Genomic DNA, 18,993 nt, shown 5'->3' on the forward strand with positions numbered 1-18,993 from the left:
TTTTTGGTTTTTGTTTTTAAATCTTCATTGTGCCTGGAAACATGGAGGAGTACTTTCATGGAATCACGGAGTGTTAGCATTTCAAGGAATAGGATAGGGGGGTCCTATGTGACCGCATAGGTCACAGATCCATGAAACCTGCCCTGCAAGGAAATCGTAGAGGTCATTGAGTACAAACCCCTCCTTTCATAGAGTGGAATTTATATGCAACTAGATACTGATAAATTATTATTGTATAACAAGGCTAAAATCTCAATCTTAAACAATGAGTGCTTCTGAAGGTTTTGTTTATTATTTTTGCTGCCTTTAAATCTGTAGGTATATTTAGTCACTGTAATTTAAAACTACTATCAGTTATTTCCAGTAGTCATAAAAATAATGGCATGGGGTGGTTGAAGTAAATAAACCCAAAGAATTTTATCCTACATTGTTTCCTAGTTCTTTAGCCAGCCAAGCTTCTTTCTTCTTTGTCAGTTTCTATCCTGCTGCAAAATTTATTAGCTTAGATTTAAATTTCTTTATTCTTCTGTAAATTCTCTGAGGGTTCTAATGGACCTTGAAAGAACTCACAGAAAGGGGAATGAGGACAAGCAAACGGCCTTTATACGCCGTAGATCATGAGCCCTTTACAACTTTGGGTGGTGCCCCTGTCAAGTGTGGTGGATATTCTCTTGCTGTAGGACACGTGGAAAAATAGACAGTGTGTGTTTGTTACTGAAAATTTGCTGTACACACCATGTCACTATAGTTTTTTATGTTTAATTTTATTAGCTAGTAATCTAATAATTTTTGTTTTTGTACAATCACTTTAATTATGACTGCTGATAGAATAAATGGAGCCTCTGGCTCTTTGCATGATTCATGGTCAGGTCATTTTAAAACTTAGATGTGGATCTTCTGCTAGCTACTTTTTGGGGGCATTTTTGTATCTTCTGTCATTAGCTTACCCAGTTTTGTATGGTGTTTTAATAAAACACACAGACAATATAATACAAATTAGATCTGCTCTTCTGACATTGTAGAATACATTGGATAGTCCACTGAAGGGAACTACTGAAAAAGTTTATGAGCAAACTGTTCATGGCACAGGAAAATGAAGAACATCATGGGGTTAAGGGAGTTTGTAATGCAAGCCACTGCCATGAGGCCGAGTTGCCTCTCATCTCACATAACAGAATTAGCTCAGTTGTTGAGAAACAATAAGCACTAACACCCTTCTAAATGGAATAGTTTGGGGGTCATCTTTAACTCCTTTGATTGCTATTGCGCAATTGCTGGCTAGAATGCTGAATCCACTTAACTCTCAGCTTTTGCTGACTTCTACTAGTCTGCTGTCTACCAAGGAGGCTTTGCTTCTCTTAAATGCTGACCTTAGCTTCTCTTAAATGCTGCTTCTCTTAAATGCTTATCCACCACACCGTGATGTGGATACCGGCTACCTATTGCACCATCAGTGTAGGAAGAGAATAGGGGATAAGCCAGTTTGAGAATGTTTCCCTTTACAAAATGGGTATGAAATTTATAAAGTGCGTTAGAGATGAAATTCAGTTCAGTAACCTGATGAGTCTTTATGGAGTATGTGTGATGTATAAGGCCCAGTGTTAGACTCAGTGGGTGATAGAAGGATAAGGTGTAATTCCTACTATAGTTAAAGACAAGTGTTAAAAATAGAATAAAAATTGTGATTTAGTGATTCAGTTATTTGTCTGATAATTATTAAACACCTACTGCTATGAATCAGACACTGCACTGTGAATTCAAAAATGCCTTCCAGGGCCCACAGTCTAGGGGTCTTGGCATACAGAAATACACCTGGGTGATGACGTCAGTGGAGCTGTGTAGAAGGGGAGGTCAGAGAGGGTGAGGAGTGGTTTTTTGGGTCCCAGCAGTCTGTTAGCTGATACAGTCCTGGATCCTGGGAATACAAAACCTCTGCCTGGGAGTTCCCGTTGTGGCACAAGTTAACGAATCCGACTAGGAACCATGAGGTTGCGGGTTCGATCCCTGGCCTTGCTCAGTGGGTTAAGGATCCGGCGTTGCCATTAGCTGTGGTGTGAGTCGAAGATGCGGCTCGGATCTGGCGTTGCTGTGGCTCTGGCGTTGCTGTGGCTCTGGCGTAGGCCCGTGGCTACAGCTCCGATTAGACCACTAGCCTGGGAACCTTCATATGCTGTGGGAGCAGCTCAAGAAAAGGCAGAAAGACAAAACAAACAAACAAAAAAAACCTCTGCCTTCACAGAGTAAAGGCCTGAGCGATGTATGAATTTGGCAGTTGGACAAGCAGAGGCCATTTCAGACGGAGGAAACCACACCTATGGAGACAAAGAAGCAAGAGAGAGCATGGCACACTGGAGACCTGGAGTGGTTAGAGGGACAGGGCACCTGATGAAGGTGCAGAGGGGAAGCTGATGTGTGGCTGGATTGCACTGGGCAGAGTCCCCGAGGCTCTGTGTGGGAGACTTTCCCCCAGGCTCTTCCTGTGGCTTCCAGACTCCTCAGTGACACTGCCTCAGGGAAGCCTTTCCTGGTCACTGGGAGAAAAAGAACCACCCATTCCTTTGATAACACAGCTTCTGTCCTTTTTTATTTATTTGCAGAGTGCTCCTTACTAGCTGACTACTTTTTGTTTATTTTTGTTTACTCTCTGTGTACTCACACTTGGCTTTGGTTCCATGAGAGCTGGAGCCTGGTCTGTCCTGTTTATTGCTGTATCCCTAGCACCTAGAACCTTGCATAAAGCTGGGCTTTGATAAAGGTTTGTAGAATGAATGTTAGTATGTAATTTTTTTTTTTACTGTGAATCTTGTGTTTTATTCTATAGTCCATTGGTTCTCAATACTGTTGTTCCCTAAACCCTTTTATACCTAAAAATTATTGAAGATCTCAAAGAGTCTTTGTTTGGGGGGTTAGGTCTATTAATGTTTATTGTATTATAGATAAAAACCCAGGAGTTCCCATGTGGCTCAGCTGGTTAAGAACCTGGCTAGTATCCATGAGGATTAGGGTCCAGTTCCTGGCCTCACTCGTTGTGTTAAGGATCTGGCATTGCCACAAGCTGCAGCACACATCACAGATGTGGCTTGGATCCAGTGTTGCTGTGGCTCTGATGTAGGCCGGCAGCTGCAGCTCCAGTTTGATCCCTAGCCTGGGAACCTCCATATGCTGCAGACGTGGCCCTAAAAAGAAAGGAAAAAGATAAAACCTAGACATTTTTCAGGCATTAACTTATTTAAAATAATAATAAACCCACATTTCATGTTAATATGTAATATTTTTTTTTTAAAAAGTAACTGCTTTCTGAAGCAAAAAATTAGAAGTGTGGCAGTATTTTATATTTGTTCAAACCTCCTTTTCTAGCTTCTCATAGGTGGATTCTCAAATCATCTTTTGTATATAGTCTTTTATGACACATCATGTAGCCTCTGGAACTCAGCTATATACTCGTGATAAAATGAGAATAAAAAGGCAAAGAATGACTTGATATTAGTACACAGATAGTTTTGACCTTGCAGACTTATTGAAAGGATCTCGAGGACTTGGCTACTGTTTTAAGACCTGATGTAGGTGGATGGTTTTCTAACTTTTTAGTAGCAGGGGTATGTTTTCACATATATTCTATCAAGCTCCAATGTATAAAGATAGAGCTGTTTAACTTAAAGTGCACCTGGGTTGGGGATTAGGTCCCTGGAGCCTAGAATTCCCTTTCTTTCCCATTCCTTGGCTAAGCTGCTAAATTGACCAAAGAATTGATACTTCCAGGATGGGAATATTGTGTGAGAGAGAGAGAGGCAGATGAGCATATTGTGTTTGTTCTGTACCACTCTGTTCCATAGTTAAATTTCACTATTTTATTTTGTGGCTTTTAATATATCATAGCTTAATATATTTTAGCATGAACTGCTAGTATATTTTTAAAGGCTATTTTCCCATAAATGCATGATTATTAGCTTGATTTCATGAAAAAAATATTAATTGCAGCTGGAGACCTAATTTTATTTCTGAGGTTTATTTTTCCAGTTTTGTATAAGCAAGCACTTTTACTGAAATTTTCATCGACTTTATAGAAATACTTATGTTATCAAACATTACCTAACTCAGGTTTTTTTTAAAAAAGACAGGTTTCTTTCTTTACAGTGAGAGTACATGAAATAGAATTCAATGAGTTCTCTTTTGACTCAGAGGGTTAAGGATCCGGCATTGTCACTGCAGTGGCTTGGGTCACTGCTGTGACGTGGGTTTGATCCATGACCTGGGAACTTCTGCATCTTGTGAATGTGGCCAAAAAAATTTTTTTTCAATCAAGGCCCAATATGTATCAGACAAAAGTGAGGTGGTAGAAGAAGCCTAATCCTCCTTGCCAAATACAGGAGGGATTCCTGTGGTTGGGAGTGAGGAGAGTGGCAGCTGGCAAGAGTAAGACTAGCACTTGGACAGTTGCTGTAAGCAACATCACCACTAGATAGGTTTAGTATGTTGCCGTGTTTAAAATGCAGGTATTTGTCTGCCTTGGGAAATATTCTCAAGTGGGTCTATTTTGTTACTGTGTGGAACCATTTAAAATTTTTTTTTATCTTGAAAAACAATCACAAATTTCTGTAGAGCTTCAATTTTTACAAGTAAATCCTGTCTCTACATTTTGTAGGTCCTGTCCTTTTGGAGTTTTATCTGGCAGACAAAGTAACCATGCTGAAACATTAATCCAGCATCACTGTTACCTGTGTCATAAAAAAAAAAAGGAGAGATCATCCGTTGTATATAATTATAAAACAGTGTTTATGTAGAATATAAGCTCTAGCTTTATTGTCTACTTTTTAAGAGATGGAAGGAAAAATTGAGGGATACAGAGGAGAGCAATGAAAATAATTACAGGAGGAGTTCCGGTTGTAGCTCAGTGGGTTGAGGACCCAATGTTGTCTCTGTGAGGATGTGGGTTTGATATCTCGCCTCGCTCAGTGGGTTAAAAAATTGGCATTGCCATAAGCTGCTGCGTAGGTTGCATATGTGGCTTGGATCCGGTATTGCTGTGGCTGTGGTGTATGCCTGCAGCTGCAGCTCTTGATTTGATGCCTGGCCCAGGAATGTCTACGTGCCTCAGGTGAGGCCATAAAAATAATAAAAAAGAAAATAATTACAGAACTGAAAAGTACAGTCTTGGTTTCAGAGTTAAATGTTTTAAGGTGAGATTTAATAACTAAACTTCATACATGATTTTTCTTATGAAAAGAGAAAAATCTACTTTAAAGAGTTTAAATAGGGCACATCTCCATAAAATATAGAATGGGATATAATTGGACAAATTGCCTTCTAAATTAGGTTTAACATTCAAAAAAAAAACCTGCCTAATAGTGATACCAATTACTTTCTCTTTTATTTTTATTTTGAATGAATTTTTTCTTTTTTTTTTTTTTGTCTTTTTGCTATTTCTTGGGCCGCTCCCGTGTCATATGGAGGTTCCCAGGCTAGGGGTTGAATCAGAGCTGTAGCCACCGGCCTACACCAGAGCCACAGCAACGCGGGATCTGAGCCGCGTCTGCAACCTACGCCACAGCTCACGGCAACGCCGGATCCTTAACCCACTGAGCAAGGGCAGGGACTGAACCCACAACCTCATGGTTCCTAGTCGGATTCGTTAACCACTGCGCCACAATGGGAACTCCTGATTTTGAATGAATATTATTGAAATATAATTGCCTTAGAAAGTTGTGTTAGTTTCAGGTGCACAGCAAAGTAAGTTAGTAATACATACACATATGTCTGTTCCTTTTCATAGTCTTTTTGCATATAGGTTATTATACAGTATTGAGTAGATTATCCTGTGCTATACAGTAGGTCCTTGTTACCTACCTGTCTGTTTCATCTGGAGTAGTGTGTATATGTCAGTCCCAGCCCCCTAATTTATCCCTTTTGTCCCACATTTCCCCTTTGGTAACCATAAATTTGGTTTTAAATCTTTGTTTGTATTTTGTAAGTTCTTTTGTATCATTTTTTTGGTTAGATTTCACACATTAGTGATCTCATATGATACTTGTTTTTGACTTCACTTAGTATGATGATTTCTATGTGCATCCCCGTTGCTGCAACTGGAGTTACCGCATTCATTTTATGGCTGAGTAGCATTCCGTTGTGTATATGTACCATATCTTCTTTATCCATTCCTCTGTCAGTGGACATTTAGATTGCCTCCATGTCTTGGCTATTGTGAATAATGTTGCAGTGAACATTGGGGTGCTTGTATCTTTTCGAATTATGGTTTTCTCTGATAGTAATGTTTAATAATATTAATTATTAAAGATAATTAATTTCTAATCTTTAGAAATATAAAGGATGATTCTCATTTAACCATTCTTTCAGTAAATATCCAAGTGCCTTTTTTGATCCCATCGTAAGTTTACTTTTAAATTTCGTTTATTTTAATTTTAAATAGGTACCATCATAACTCTTTGAGCAGCATCTCCAATTATTACTATTAAAGTGTGCCACTGTTTCTTTGAAGTGGATGGAGTCATGTAGTATTAACATTTGTAGGCTGCTCATCATCCTAGTTCACAGCAAGAGAAGAGGAAAATATTTTTTATTTTTTATTTTTTTAAGGGCTGCCCCTGTGGCGTATGGAGGTTCCCAGGCTAAGGGTCAAATTGGAGCTGTAGCCGCTGGCCTACACCACAGTCACAGCAACACCAGATCTGAGCCACATCTGCGACCTACACCACAGCTCACATTAAGTGGATCCTTAACCCACTGAGCAAGGGGAGGCCAGGGATCAAACCTGCGTCCTCATGGATGCTAGTCAAATTTGTTTTTGCTGAGCCACGTTGGGAACTCCAGATTCTTTAAATTGTATTTTTAATAAAAACTAATTGGTGGTATGTAGGGTAAATACTGTTTTAGTCACAGCTGTGTTGCTGAAGATTGCAGTCCCCACCCTTACTCTTGATTCTTCTACACGACTGCTGTTTCTTCTTCCATTGCTCTTATTGCCTTCTGTGATGTAATTGTTTGCTTGTGTTTATTGTTTGCTGACTGCACCTCTCCCACATAGGGTCTTTGAATGCACTAGTCTTTGTTTAGTTTAGTGATGTATGCCAAGTGCTTTGAACAGTGTTTGGTACACATTTGTTAATCAAATGAATCATTTTTCCTTTAGCTTTCACAAGTAGAGGTACATTTCTTCTGGAGAAAAGTACTCAGCAGACACTTCAAAACATTTAGAGGCTTCAGTTTCTGGCAGTGTGGCAAATTAGAGAGTTTTTTTTTATAGCTTCCCCTTATGAAACATTACAAACACTGGATCAAATATTCAGACTATCTTTCAGATGCATAGGTGAGCTGACAGGCAAGTAAGGAAACTCCTCAGATGTCAAAAACAAGAAATCTTGAAGCCAGGAAGGCAAGCTAATGGTGACACTGGCTGCTAAGCTGGGGGTGCTGGTATTTGTAGATCCCTGGAGGCCTAGAGCTTTGAATTTTGCAGAGTGACTAGGGGTCAAGCAAGGCAAGAAGTAAGATCCAGATACTCTTGAGTAAAGCTGAAACTCCTTGAAAAGTATCGGTAGATAAACTAGGAACAAAATTAAAAACTTGGAGTTTCCGTCGTGGCTTAGCAGTGATGAACCCTACTAGTATCCATGAGGTTGAGGGTTCAATCCCTGGCCTCCCTCAGTGGGTTAAGGATCTGGTGTTCCTGTGAGCTGTGGTGTAGGTTGCAAATGTGACTTGGATCCTGAGTTGCTGTGACCATGGCGTAGGCCAGTAGCTCAGCTCTGATTTGACCCCTAGCCTGGTAACCTCCCTGTGCCTCAGGTGCGGCCCTAAAAAGCAATAAATAATAAAAATAAAAAATAATAAAATTAAAAGCTTGTGCCATGGTGCAGGGGTCGGGGGGAGAGTAGAGATGGGGTAAGGAGGGTTGCCTGTCTCAGCTTTTCTGTCTGTGGAAAGGGAAACTGTCTTCCCTGAGAAACGATAACTACACAGCTACTTCTCACTGGGTTTGGGGTTGGCACTCTTACTACCTGAATGGTGGAAACAAACAAACAAACAAACAAAAAACCCAAGCCAAGAAAATTAATGAAAGGTGGCCTCAGGTTGTTAGGACTGAGAAGCAAACCACATCTTCTCTGGAAGGGTATAGGAACACTGACTCCAGAGAACTAATGTAGTAAAGTTTCTGTAGGAACATAATCTCTCAATTTTAAAAAATCAAAACCACTTCAGATAAGCCACAGTGAGTTAATCAGCAGAACTGCAGGTATTCTAGTTGTCAGATATGGAATATAAAATAAATGCTTAATATATTCAGAGTATAAAAATATAGCTAAGGAGCAAGAGACTATCAAAAATAATTAGACAAGCTGAATTCAACAATGAATAAAGGAAGTGCTACATATTGAACAGAGTTTATTCCAGGAAGGCAGCTTGGTTCGGCATTAGAAAATCTGTTAATGTAATTATCCACATGAACAGTTTAAAGCTATTCCCACCCCCCCATATTCTAAAAGATACAGAAAAAGAATAAAATTCAACACTCTTTTGGGATACAAACTCATTCCAAACTAAGAATCAGAAAAATTCCACAACTAACAGAAAACCTACAGCAAACATCATGCTTGTTACAGAAACACTAAAAGCATCCTTAAAAATTGGCAACAAGCAGAAATTGACACAACATTGTAAATCAATTGTACGTTAATTAAAAAAAAACACTAAAAAAATCAGCAACAATGTAAGGACATCCCTTGTTGCCTTATTACTTCAGAATTGCACTGGGGCTGCTGGTCAGTTAATAAGGCAGAAGTGTTACAAGGCTATAAGGAATGAATACAGTGGTCATTTTAGAGTCCATATGAATAATCTCATAGAAAATTCAGCAGTCCACAAATAAACTCTTTGAATTTATAATAGCAAGTTGCTGAATATATAAGATCAATAAAGTAAAATCAGTTTGTAACTCTAACTAGCAGCTCACAATAAAAAGTAATAAAAATATTTCACAATAATAAAAAATCATCCTAGGAATAAATATAAAAGAGGTGGCAAGATGTTTATATATAGGAAATTTTAAAAATGTTTTGCAAGACATTAAAGAAGACCTGTGGGGTAAATATGGGGATATACCATGTTCGTAGGGAGAAAGATTATCTCTTGTAAATATATCAATTTACTGTTATTGATATATAAATTCATTGTTATTTCCATAAACCCCCTGCAGGGTATGGTTTTGTTTGTTTTTGTGACACTTGACAAGTTACTTTTAAAATTTATTTGGAAAAGGAAATTTCTAAAAATAGCCAGGATATTTCTGTAGAGTGCTTGTCCTACCCAATTTTAAGACTTAAAGCTTTAATAATTGAGTTAGTGTAATATTGGACAAATAGATGATTTAAGAATATCGAGGCCAAAAATCTGAACTGTGCATACATGGAAATCCGATGTGTGACAGAGCTGGTGTTATACATCAAATAAGGAAATAGAATCTTCTGTAAATGGTGTTGGGATTTATTGCTAGCGCATCCGGAGGGGGTAGGGAATAGTTTCTTACTTCATACCATATTAAAAAAAAAAAAATTCCAGATTGATTAAAAACTTGTGAAAGGCAAAACTTAAGCCTTCAAAATAAAATACTAGAGGTTATTTTATGATTTCAGGCTTTCTTAACTAGTTGCCAAAAGCATAGATGTTGAAGAAAAAGATTAATAAATTTGTCTTTATTAAAATGAAGCTCTTTTGTTTCTTGTTTAAAATGGAGAGAGAGTGTAATGACAAGTCAAGTGCACAGATAGGAGAAGGTATTTCTTAACATACAATTGATAAGATTTTTTTAAATCACGGTAATATATGCACATATTTGTCGGTATACATACATATGTCGTGAAAAAGGTAAACGGGTTGTTGACTTAAAAAACATGCACACCTTAAAAGTTGAGAGTTAAGTTTTATTTGGGGCAAAATAAGGACTATAGTTGAGGAGGCAGCATTTCAGAGAGCTCCGAAATATTGCTCCAAAGAGGTAGGGGCGTTTGTTGGTATATATGTGACTATAATGAAGGGGGAGGTACATGCCACCATGCACACATTTTGTGGGAGATTTCTGCTGGACTCGTGAAGGCTACTGCTAGTCATGAGGAGCAGACATCACCAGGAGGGATTTTAGTGCTTTTCTAGATACAAGGAAATGCAAGAATCGGGCTCATACAATCTTCTGAAAATATCTAACTATCTCAAGACCTGTTGTGCCAGTTTTCCCAGAACACAGAGTGCCTCACTCCCTCTCAGGGGGGTGTTGGGGGTCGGCAGCTGCAGTGGCTCATGATTCATTCTGTGTAGGAGCAGATGGCAAGTGCCCATCTCCAGTTCACAGGGCAATAGAGAGGAAAAGCTAATTCATAGAAGAAAAAAAATGAATATCCAATAAATATTTGTCAACAAGGGAATGCAAGTTAAAACTACATTGACAAAATTGTGGAAGTTGAATGAGTAGTGTCAATACTCCTGCAGTGCTCTGTGCTAAAGGTCAGCAAACTTTGTATCAAGGGCTGGATAATAAATTTTAGTCTTTGCCGGTGATGCAGTCTCTGTTGGAGTTAGCTTTACTGTTTTAGTGCAAAAGTAGCTATAAACCGCAAGTAAACAAATGGAATGGGTGTGGCTGTGTTTCCATAAATTTTTATTTATAAAAATAGTAGTATGCTAACCCCTGGTCTTTGGCACCAAGGTTAATAAACTATTAATACATCAACTTGGTTGAATCTTACAAACTGGGTTAAAAAGGCAATGCAGGAGTTCTTTTGTGGCTCAGTGGGCTAAGGATCTGGTGTTGTCACTGCAGTGGCTCGGGTTGCTGCTGTGGCACGGGTTTAATCCCTGGCCCAGGAACTTCTGCATGTCATGGATGCCACCAATAACATAAAATAAAAAATAAAAAGTATTACAGTATGTCTGTAGTCATACTATGTAATGACTATAGTCATTATAGAATGATTCCATGAATATGTTTTCCAGGGGTGGACTATAAATAACAGATACAGATTTATGGCCTTGATAAAGTCTGCCCCCGCCAAATTACCTAACTGTTTAAAAATGTCAGTTTTCTTATCTGTAAGACAGTGGACATAATAGTACCTAGCTCATTGGCTTATTGGGAGGATTATGTTATATAGTGCCCCTAAAAATGCTTAGCACAAAATTAAAAGCTTAGTAATTGTTCCTGTGCTTTCATTCCTATTAAAAGAAAGGAAAACCTCTTTTGCTTTGGGAACTCTAGGTTTATTTTATCCAGCCTTCCACTGCATGTGGTTAATGTGGCTGATAGTAAGGCTTGAAATATCCTCACCCTGAAGTCTTGAGTAAGGTTTAATTTCTTTTAATCAGCACAGTTTGAGAGACCCTCTGGTGTTTTAGTGTCATGTTCTTTTTGTTTGTTTGTTTTTTGTTTTTTTGCTATTTCTTTGGGCCGTACCCGCAGCATATGGAGGTTCCCAGGCTAGGGGTCGAATCGGAGCTGTAGCCACCGGCCTACGCCAGAGCCACAGCAACGCAGGATCCAAGCCGCATCTGCAACCTATACCACAGCTCACGGCAATGCCGGATCCTTAACCCACTGAGCAAGGGCAGGGACCGAACCTGCAACCTCATGGTTCCTAGTCGGATTCGTTAACCACTGCGCCACGACGGGAACTCCTTAGTGTCATGTTTAAATCACCAAACTCAAGGTAGCGTGCTCAGTACTTGACAAAAACAGCTTCCAGTGTCTCTAAACCTACCTCTGTAGCATTTAGCTTTGTGGAAAACTCATTTCTCAGAACTCTGTCCTCTTTTGCCTTTGTGTGCCACTCTCCAAAGTCTTCTCTGACCTCTTGGATCTTTCAGTTCTCTAAATGCTCCCCAGCACTAAAACTTATGACCTGTCATCTTCCTCAGCTGAAAAATGAAGATAAAATCCACTTGAAAAGAATGGTAGGATAAATTCTTATCATGCAGGACCATCTATAGAGGAGCCTCATAGCCACAGAAGCTGGGGTGGGGTCTGGTATGAAAAACGAATGAATCTTCATGAGTGGTTCCTCTCCCATTTGAGCAGCAGTGATGTATGAATGTAATGTATATGGCATATTGCAGGAGTTCAGTCAGTCTTCCCCTCAATCTTCTGTCTGTGGCTTCTGTTCTCTATAACCCTTTTGCTGGACCACCCAGAATCCTTATCACAGATGTTCACATTGACTCTCCCCTCCCCAAGGATAGTGACATGGTCTAACCCATCTTGGTTCTCCTGTGGTCTGGTGAAATGCTTGGCATATTGTACATGGGTGCTTATTATATTGAATTAAGTGAATGAATGTGTCCATGCCTTGATTTTGTTCACAAAACATCAGTGTTTATAATATTTGGCCCACCAAAGTAGAATGTTAAATCTATTTGTAATTCTAACTTAGCTTTCAGTGTTCTGAAACAAACTTAAAAGTTATTTCTTCATGTTTCAAAAACTTCTAGCAGATATAAAGAAGTAGAGGAACTAGTAAAATGGAACCCTCTTAAAATCCTCCCACCACCAGATCTTCCAGATTTCAGCAGAGGTTCAGATTTGCCACATGTGCTTCACCTTTCAGTCCCTCCCACCACCCTCCTCCCAAGCCCAGGTGTTTTTTTTTTTAATGTAAAAATTTTTTTTTCTTTTTGGGGTCACACCTGTGGCATATGGAAGTTCCCAGGCTAGGAGCTGAATCGGAGCAGCAGCTGCCGGCCTAGGCCACAGCTCAGGGCAATGCTGGATTTTTAACCCACTGAGCAAGGCCAGGGATCGAACCCACAGCATCCTCATGGATACTAGTTAGGTTCTTAACCCACTGAGCCACAATGGAAGCTCCACAGCACAAGTATTTCTTTTTTGTCTTTTTTTTTTTTTTTAGGGCTGCACTGGTGGCATATGGAGGTTCCCAGGCTCGGGGTCAGATCGGAGCTGTAGCCGCCAGCCTACACCAGAGCCACAGCAACTCGGGATCCTAGCTGTGTCTGCAACCTACACCACAGCTCAGGGCAATGCTGGATCTTCAGCCCACTGAGCGAGGCCAGGGATCAAACCTGCATCCTCATGGAGGCTAGCTGGTCAGATTTGTTTCTGCTGAGCCATGATGGGAACTCCCAAAGCCCAAGTATTTTAAAGCAATGTGAGATACCATTCTATTATACTCTTTTCAAATCCTGCCATAATGTTCTTTTAAAAAAGAAGAACTCCCGCCTTTTTCTTTTTTAAAATAATACTGTCCCTCATCACTAGGGTTCTCTATAATAAAACAAGAAATTTGCAGAGTTCCTGTTGTGGCTCAGCAGTTACGAACCTGACCAGGATCCAAGAGGACACGGGTTTGATCCCTGACCTTTCTCAGTGGGTTAAGGATCTGGTGTCGCCATGAGCTGTGGCATAGCTCGCAGATGTAGCTTGTATCTGGCATTGCTGTGGCTGTGGCATAGAGTGGCAGCTTGCAGCTCCGATTCAACCCCTAGCCTGGGAACTTCCATATGCTGCACATGTGGCCCCAAAAAAGCAAAAATTAGATAAAAATAGAGCAAGAAATTTGCAGTTTTAGGTAAAGGTTTCATCGCCCTTAAGACTGTTTTGCTGTTCTTAAGCACTTAACATGTATAGGCAGTATTACACTTAACAGCACAACAAAACACAAACCTGAAAGTTAAATTTAACTCTTCTCTACAGTACTGTTAGAGCATTTCATTAAGGCTGTAAAGTTATTTTACATTCATTAAAAAAATATGCTCTTTGATAATGTTTAAATGCATCTTAAATATTTTAGAGTTAGTTTTAGAGTTAGTTTTCTTGAATTTATGGTTGTAAGGAGGAAGCTAAATCTAGGCTCTAACATAGTATGTGTGTTTGGAAAAATCTGCTCGTGGATGAACTTAATTCTTTACATTCTCTAAAGCTGAAATGAAGAAATGTCATCTGCAAAAAATAGATCTTTTAGTTATGGTATTTTTGACAGTGATAAAGAAAAACATGTGCAACAGTTTAGTGTGTATAATAAGGAAAGGAGTGATAACCCAAGTGTACAGAGTTTAAGCAGAATACAATTTTGAGACCTAAGTGGAATTTTAAAAAATCTTGCAGAAGTAATGTTTTGAGTTATTGATGCGAATTAAATAGCAGATTTATTTCAGGGACTTTTTCAACAATTTTCCTGTTACCTTTCTACTATATTATTAAATAAGTAACATCTTTTTTTTTTTTTGCCTTTTCTAGAGCTGCTCCCGTGGCATATGGAGGTTCCCAGGCTAGGGGTCTAATCAGAGCTGTAGCCACCAGCCTAAGCCAGAACCTAAGCAAGGCGGGATCCGAGCTGCATCTGCAACTTACACCACAGCTCACAGCAACGCCGGATCCTTAACCCACTGAGCAAGGGCAGGGATCGAACCCGCAACTTCATGGTTCCTAGTCGGATTCGTTAACCACTGCACCACGATGGGAACTCCAATAAGTAACATCTTAATTGCAGTGGTTTGTGGGGTGTTCTGAAGGCAGAAAGCAAATCCTATGTCTGTCTCCAAAAAGCTGAAAAAATTTTAAGAAGAGGTACTTGGGATGTTATCTCTTAGTATGGATCTTAACTAGTATCAATATAGAAGCCCTTAACTAGTGTCAGTGCAGAAGCCCTGTGAAACTAGAAGACTAAATTGAGGGAGTGAGGCAGAGAATAACTATTCACAGAAACAATAGGCAAGGGGCCAGAAATTCGAGTTAAAATCAGCAGGAGAGAATGCAGAAACAATATAAGCTAAGAAAAGAAGTTAAGTGGCATTAGGAAGAAACCAAATTCGGGAAGACCCCCCCACAGAACCAAAAACAGATGTATAAGATAGCTGACTGCTTAAGGGAAGAAAATGAAGTATGTTTTGTAGTGTGTGGTACCTGAGATAAATAAATATATGCAGTAGACTTCATGACTAACTAGAGTACTGTCTTTCTATAACATGCTATTAAATGAACAAAGGGTTTTCTGTTTGTTTTGTTTATTTTAACATATCTCAGACCTTTATCCTTGACCAAAATCTGAAATCTGCCCCTATCCCAAATTTCTATTTTCATTTGGTTGGTTGAGCAAACTTTAAAACTTTTCCTATTCCAAAAGGTCACTTAATATCCAAGCAACATCAGACAGTGTTTCAAGTGAAGTAGTTCTCAAAAGAACCTTCATGTTTGCAATCATAAGAGAACTAAATTTCATTTGTGGGTACTATTATCCTTAGATATTTTTTCTTCTTTCTCTCTTCCCAGATAATTCAGTGGAGGAGGAGGAAAAGTATGGCCCTGAGCTCTGGGGAATGCATGGATAAGGAAAAATAGGGAAAAGGGAATGACAACAGAGATTTCCATTTAGTCTGCAAATTGTTTTTGGTTTTTCTCATCCCAAGCCCGGAGCCAAGAGACTGTGGGATCTTACCCTCTTGTTTGTTATCCGAACTGACAGTAGGAGGGCTGTGGCAATAGCAGAGCACTGTCTGCATTCTCAGAGTGTAGTTGGCCAGTTTCTAGCGAATTCTTCATCTGCTCTGGTTGGCAGCCACATAGTGTATACATGTTGTCTGTGCATTTTAGGGTGATCTGTGGGCCAGCAGCGTCCTGCCTATCTGTAGGTAACATTTGAGAGTCTCTGTTTAAAATCTGTGAAGTAAAAGATATTTTATAAACGAAAGATCTTAAATGTATAGAAAATACAATAGTGGAAGACAAGGAATGAACAGTCATGAACCCACCTTTCCTCTGTGTCTTGACATTTTTCCCTGTTTGATTCTATGTCAGTTAGTATCAAGTTTGGCTGTGTCTAAAAGATCCCTGTATCCCTTCTTCCTCTCTAAAAAGTTACTTTCAAGAGGTTTTGTTTTGTTGCTTTTTTTCCTTCCCAGCACGTGGCAGCTTTGTGGTCATCAGTGACCATACTCCTTATCTTTCCGATTTTCAGTCCTTAGCTTGTGGCTGGCTTTCTCAAGGCCATCTTGTGGTTGCAAAGAAGGTCCTTGTAGCTCCAACCTTTGTGTTCACATTCCAGGCAATGAAGTCAGTTCCCTTTCAATACCTTTCCCATACCCCGCCCAGTGATGTCTGATTTTATCTTTCTGGCTACCTTAATTAGTGCAGCAGGCCAGGATATGTACACTGCCACTCACTAATATAGCAGTTTGATTTGTAGGAAAGAAGAAAGGTATTCGGTGAGCAACTAGCAGTTTGCCACAATTTAGATCTTTTATATAAAAAAAACCTTCCATTTTAGTTAAATCCCTTCCCTCCCTCCTCAGAATTACCCATATATGAATTTGGTATATTATTTTCATGCATATTATGTTACCTTTACAATGTATGTTTATGTCCATGAACAGTCTTATTTTAATATGCTTTAAAGCAGTGTATATAGGAACATACTGTACATATCCTGTAGACAGGTTTTTTCCTTCATTCCACATTGTTTACCCAGATTGATGCATATAGTTTTAGTTTAATTTTACCTGCTATGTGGAATTGTTATACAGTTCATATATATATTTTCTTCTTCTTCTCTCTCTTTTTTTTTTTTTTTTTTTTTTTTGGGTCTTTTATCTTTTCAGGGCTGCGCTTACAGTATATGGAGGTTCCCAGGCTAGGAGTCCAGTCGGAGCTACAGCTGCCAGCCTACGCCAGAGCTACAGCAACACCAGATCCGAGCTGTGTCCTACACCACAGCCCACTGTAACGCTGGATCCTTAACCCACTGAGCAAGGCCAGGAATCAAACCCACAACCTCATGGTTCCTAGTCAGATTCGTTTCCGCGTGCCACAACGGGAACTCCCATTTTCTTCTTGATGCACATTTAGTGGTTAATTTGCCCCCTCATTATAAACAATGCTGTAGTCTTTGTGTCTCCTCGAATTCACATGCAAGAGTTTCTCTGGGATATGTAGCAAGAGTCTTTCTGGGATATGTACCTAGAAGTGGAATTATTGAGTGATAGGGCAGTGCTTTCTTCAGCTTTACTACATATTGTCAGGTTGCTTTGCAGAGTGGCTGTGCCACATTACACTTGGAACAGCGTGGTATGAGTGGCCCATTTCTTTATTCCTTACTAATAACACTTTGTGCTTTTGCTAATCTATTGAGGTCAAATTCATTTCCCTGAATACTACTGAGATTGAGTATATCTTCATATGTTCACTGGCTGTTTATGTTTTCTTGGTTGTAATTTGCTCGTTCTTGCTTTTCAGCCTCTTTTTCACTGTTTGCATTGTTTCGATTTGGAGAAGTTTTTAATACATACTGAAACTAATCTTTTGCTGATTATTTCTGTAATGGATATTTCCCCCCTAATCTTTTGGCTTATCATTTCAATGTCTATGATATCTTTGTTTTAAAATTTTTAATTTTCATGTAGTAATTATTAATTTTTTCTTTAATGGTCTGTGCTTTTTGAGTATTGTTTAAGAAATTCTTCTGTAACCAAGGACATAAAGATATTTACCTATATTTTCTTTTAAAGTTTTAGATACTTGTATCCTTAAATCTTTAATCCACCTGGAACTGGATATTTGGATGGTGAGAGGTAGGAATTTTATTTTTTCATATGGATGAACATTCATTAAATAGCCCATGCCTTTTGTTCTGATTTGTAGTGCCACCTCTGTCATGTTTACATGTGACCAAGGGGTCTGATCGTGGGCTCTCTTCTGTTTTGTTGGTCTTTAATGTCTCTGCCCATGATTCACACTGATTTAAGTACTATAGCTTGATGGCTAGACCACGGAGTTCCCTTACCTTGTTGTTCAAAATCTTACTGGCTTTCATGGCTTTGTTGTGTATGATTTTAGCATCTGCTTTTAAAGTTCTATAAAAAATTATACTGAGATTTTAATCAAAGCTGTATTAAGTATATAGATTAATATTGAGAGAATTATTTACTATGATAAATCTTTTATATGCCAGCATGCTATCTTCATTTTTGAAAAGGTCTTTCTGAGCAATTTTCTAGTTTTTTTTGGCAAAAGAATTCAGTGAGTTTTGTATGATGGTCTTGAATCCAGCAACATTGCTGGAAGTTCATTAGTTCTGGTTGTCTTCATTTTCTACCGTTTCTTTTGGTTTTGTTCTGTTTTCTTCTTTCCAATTCTTAAATCTCTTGTTTCTTTTTCTTACTTTACTGTTCTAGATAGGAACTCCAGTACATTGTTGGGAAGAAAAAATGACAGATGGCATTTTTGCTCTTTTCCTAACTTCAAAGGGAATGCTTCCAACTCTTAAAGATTAAACATTTTGTTTACTCTGCATTTAGGGCAGATATCCTTTATCAGGTAGGCAGAGTTCATTCTTATTTCTAATTTTCTAGAATTTCTTTTGTTTTTGGCTTAAATGTCATGAATAGATGTTGGGTTGTATTATTTCACAAAATAAAAGTCCCTCATGACTAGATAGTTAACGCTTACTCTCACCTCTATCCTTTGTTCTAATTTTGTCATACGTTACGTCTTCGTATTAATAACTTGTACAATACAGTTATAAATTTTGTTTTTTTTTTAAGAGTTAAGTTTTATAATTTATTTAACTCCTTAGGTAAATATGACTTGTATTTCTTTCTTTTCTTTTTTTTTTTTTTTTTTTTTTGTCTTTTTGCTATTTCTTTGGGCAGCTCCCGCGGCATATGGAGGTTCCCAGGCTAGGGATTGAATCGGAGCCACAGCCCCCGGCCTACGCCAGAGCCACAGCAACGCGGGATCCGAGCTGCATCTGCAACCTACACCACAGCTCACGGCAATGCCAGATCGTTAACCCACTGAGCAAGGGCAGGGACCGAACCCTCAACCTCATGGTTCCTAGTTGGATTCGTTAACCACTGCGCCACGACGGGAACTCCTAAATTTTGTTTTAATCAACCATCTCTTTTAAGAAATCAAGAGGAGGATTCCTGTTGTGGCTCAGTGGGTTAGGAACCTGACTAGTATCCATGAGAACTTGAGTTTGATACCTG

At 39.0% G+C, this 18,993-nt stretch overlaps 1 protein-coding gene across 8 annotated transcripts in view; it reads left to right on the top strand.

Annotated features, from left to right (window-relative positions):
• Positions 1 to 18,993, top strand: part of GALNT1 (polypeptide N-acetylgalactosaminyltransferase 1) — a 137,248-nt gene that overhangs the window by 24,487 nt on the left and 93,768 nt on the right. For 2 of the 8 annotated variants that reach the window (XM_084958498.1, XM_084958496.1), the window contains exon 2: positions 17,512 to 17,574. The exons of 5 other annotated variants lie outside the window; for them this stretch is intronic. The gene's annotated coding sequence lies outside the window, so the exon portion shown is untranslated. Of the gene's footprint in view, positions 1 to 17,509; positions 17,575 to 18,993 lie in introns of those variants that run through there. One more of the 8 variants, NM_001444735.1, reaches the window with a different exon arrangement.

The sequence above is a fragment of the Sus scrofa genome, chromosome 6 (genome assembly GCF_054392235.1).
Source record: "Sus scrofa isolate SSC_HxYL_T2T_F1_AM1 chromosome 6, Sscrofa_HxYL_maternal_Yorkshire_Landrace_v2.0, whole genome shotgun sequence".
Taxonomy (NCBI): domain Eukaryota; kingdom Metazoa; phylum Chordata; class Mammalia; order Artiodactyla; family Suidae; genus Sus; species Sus scrofa.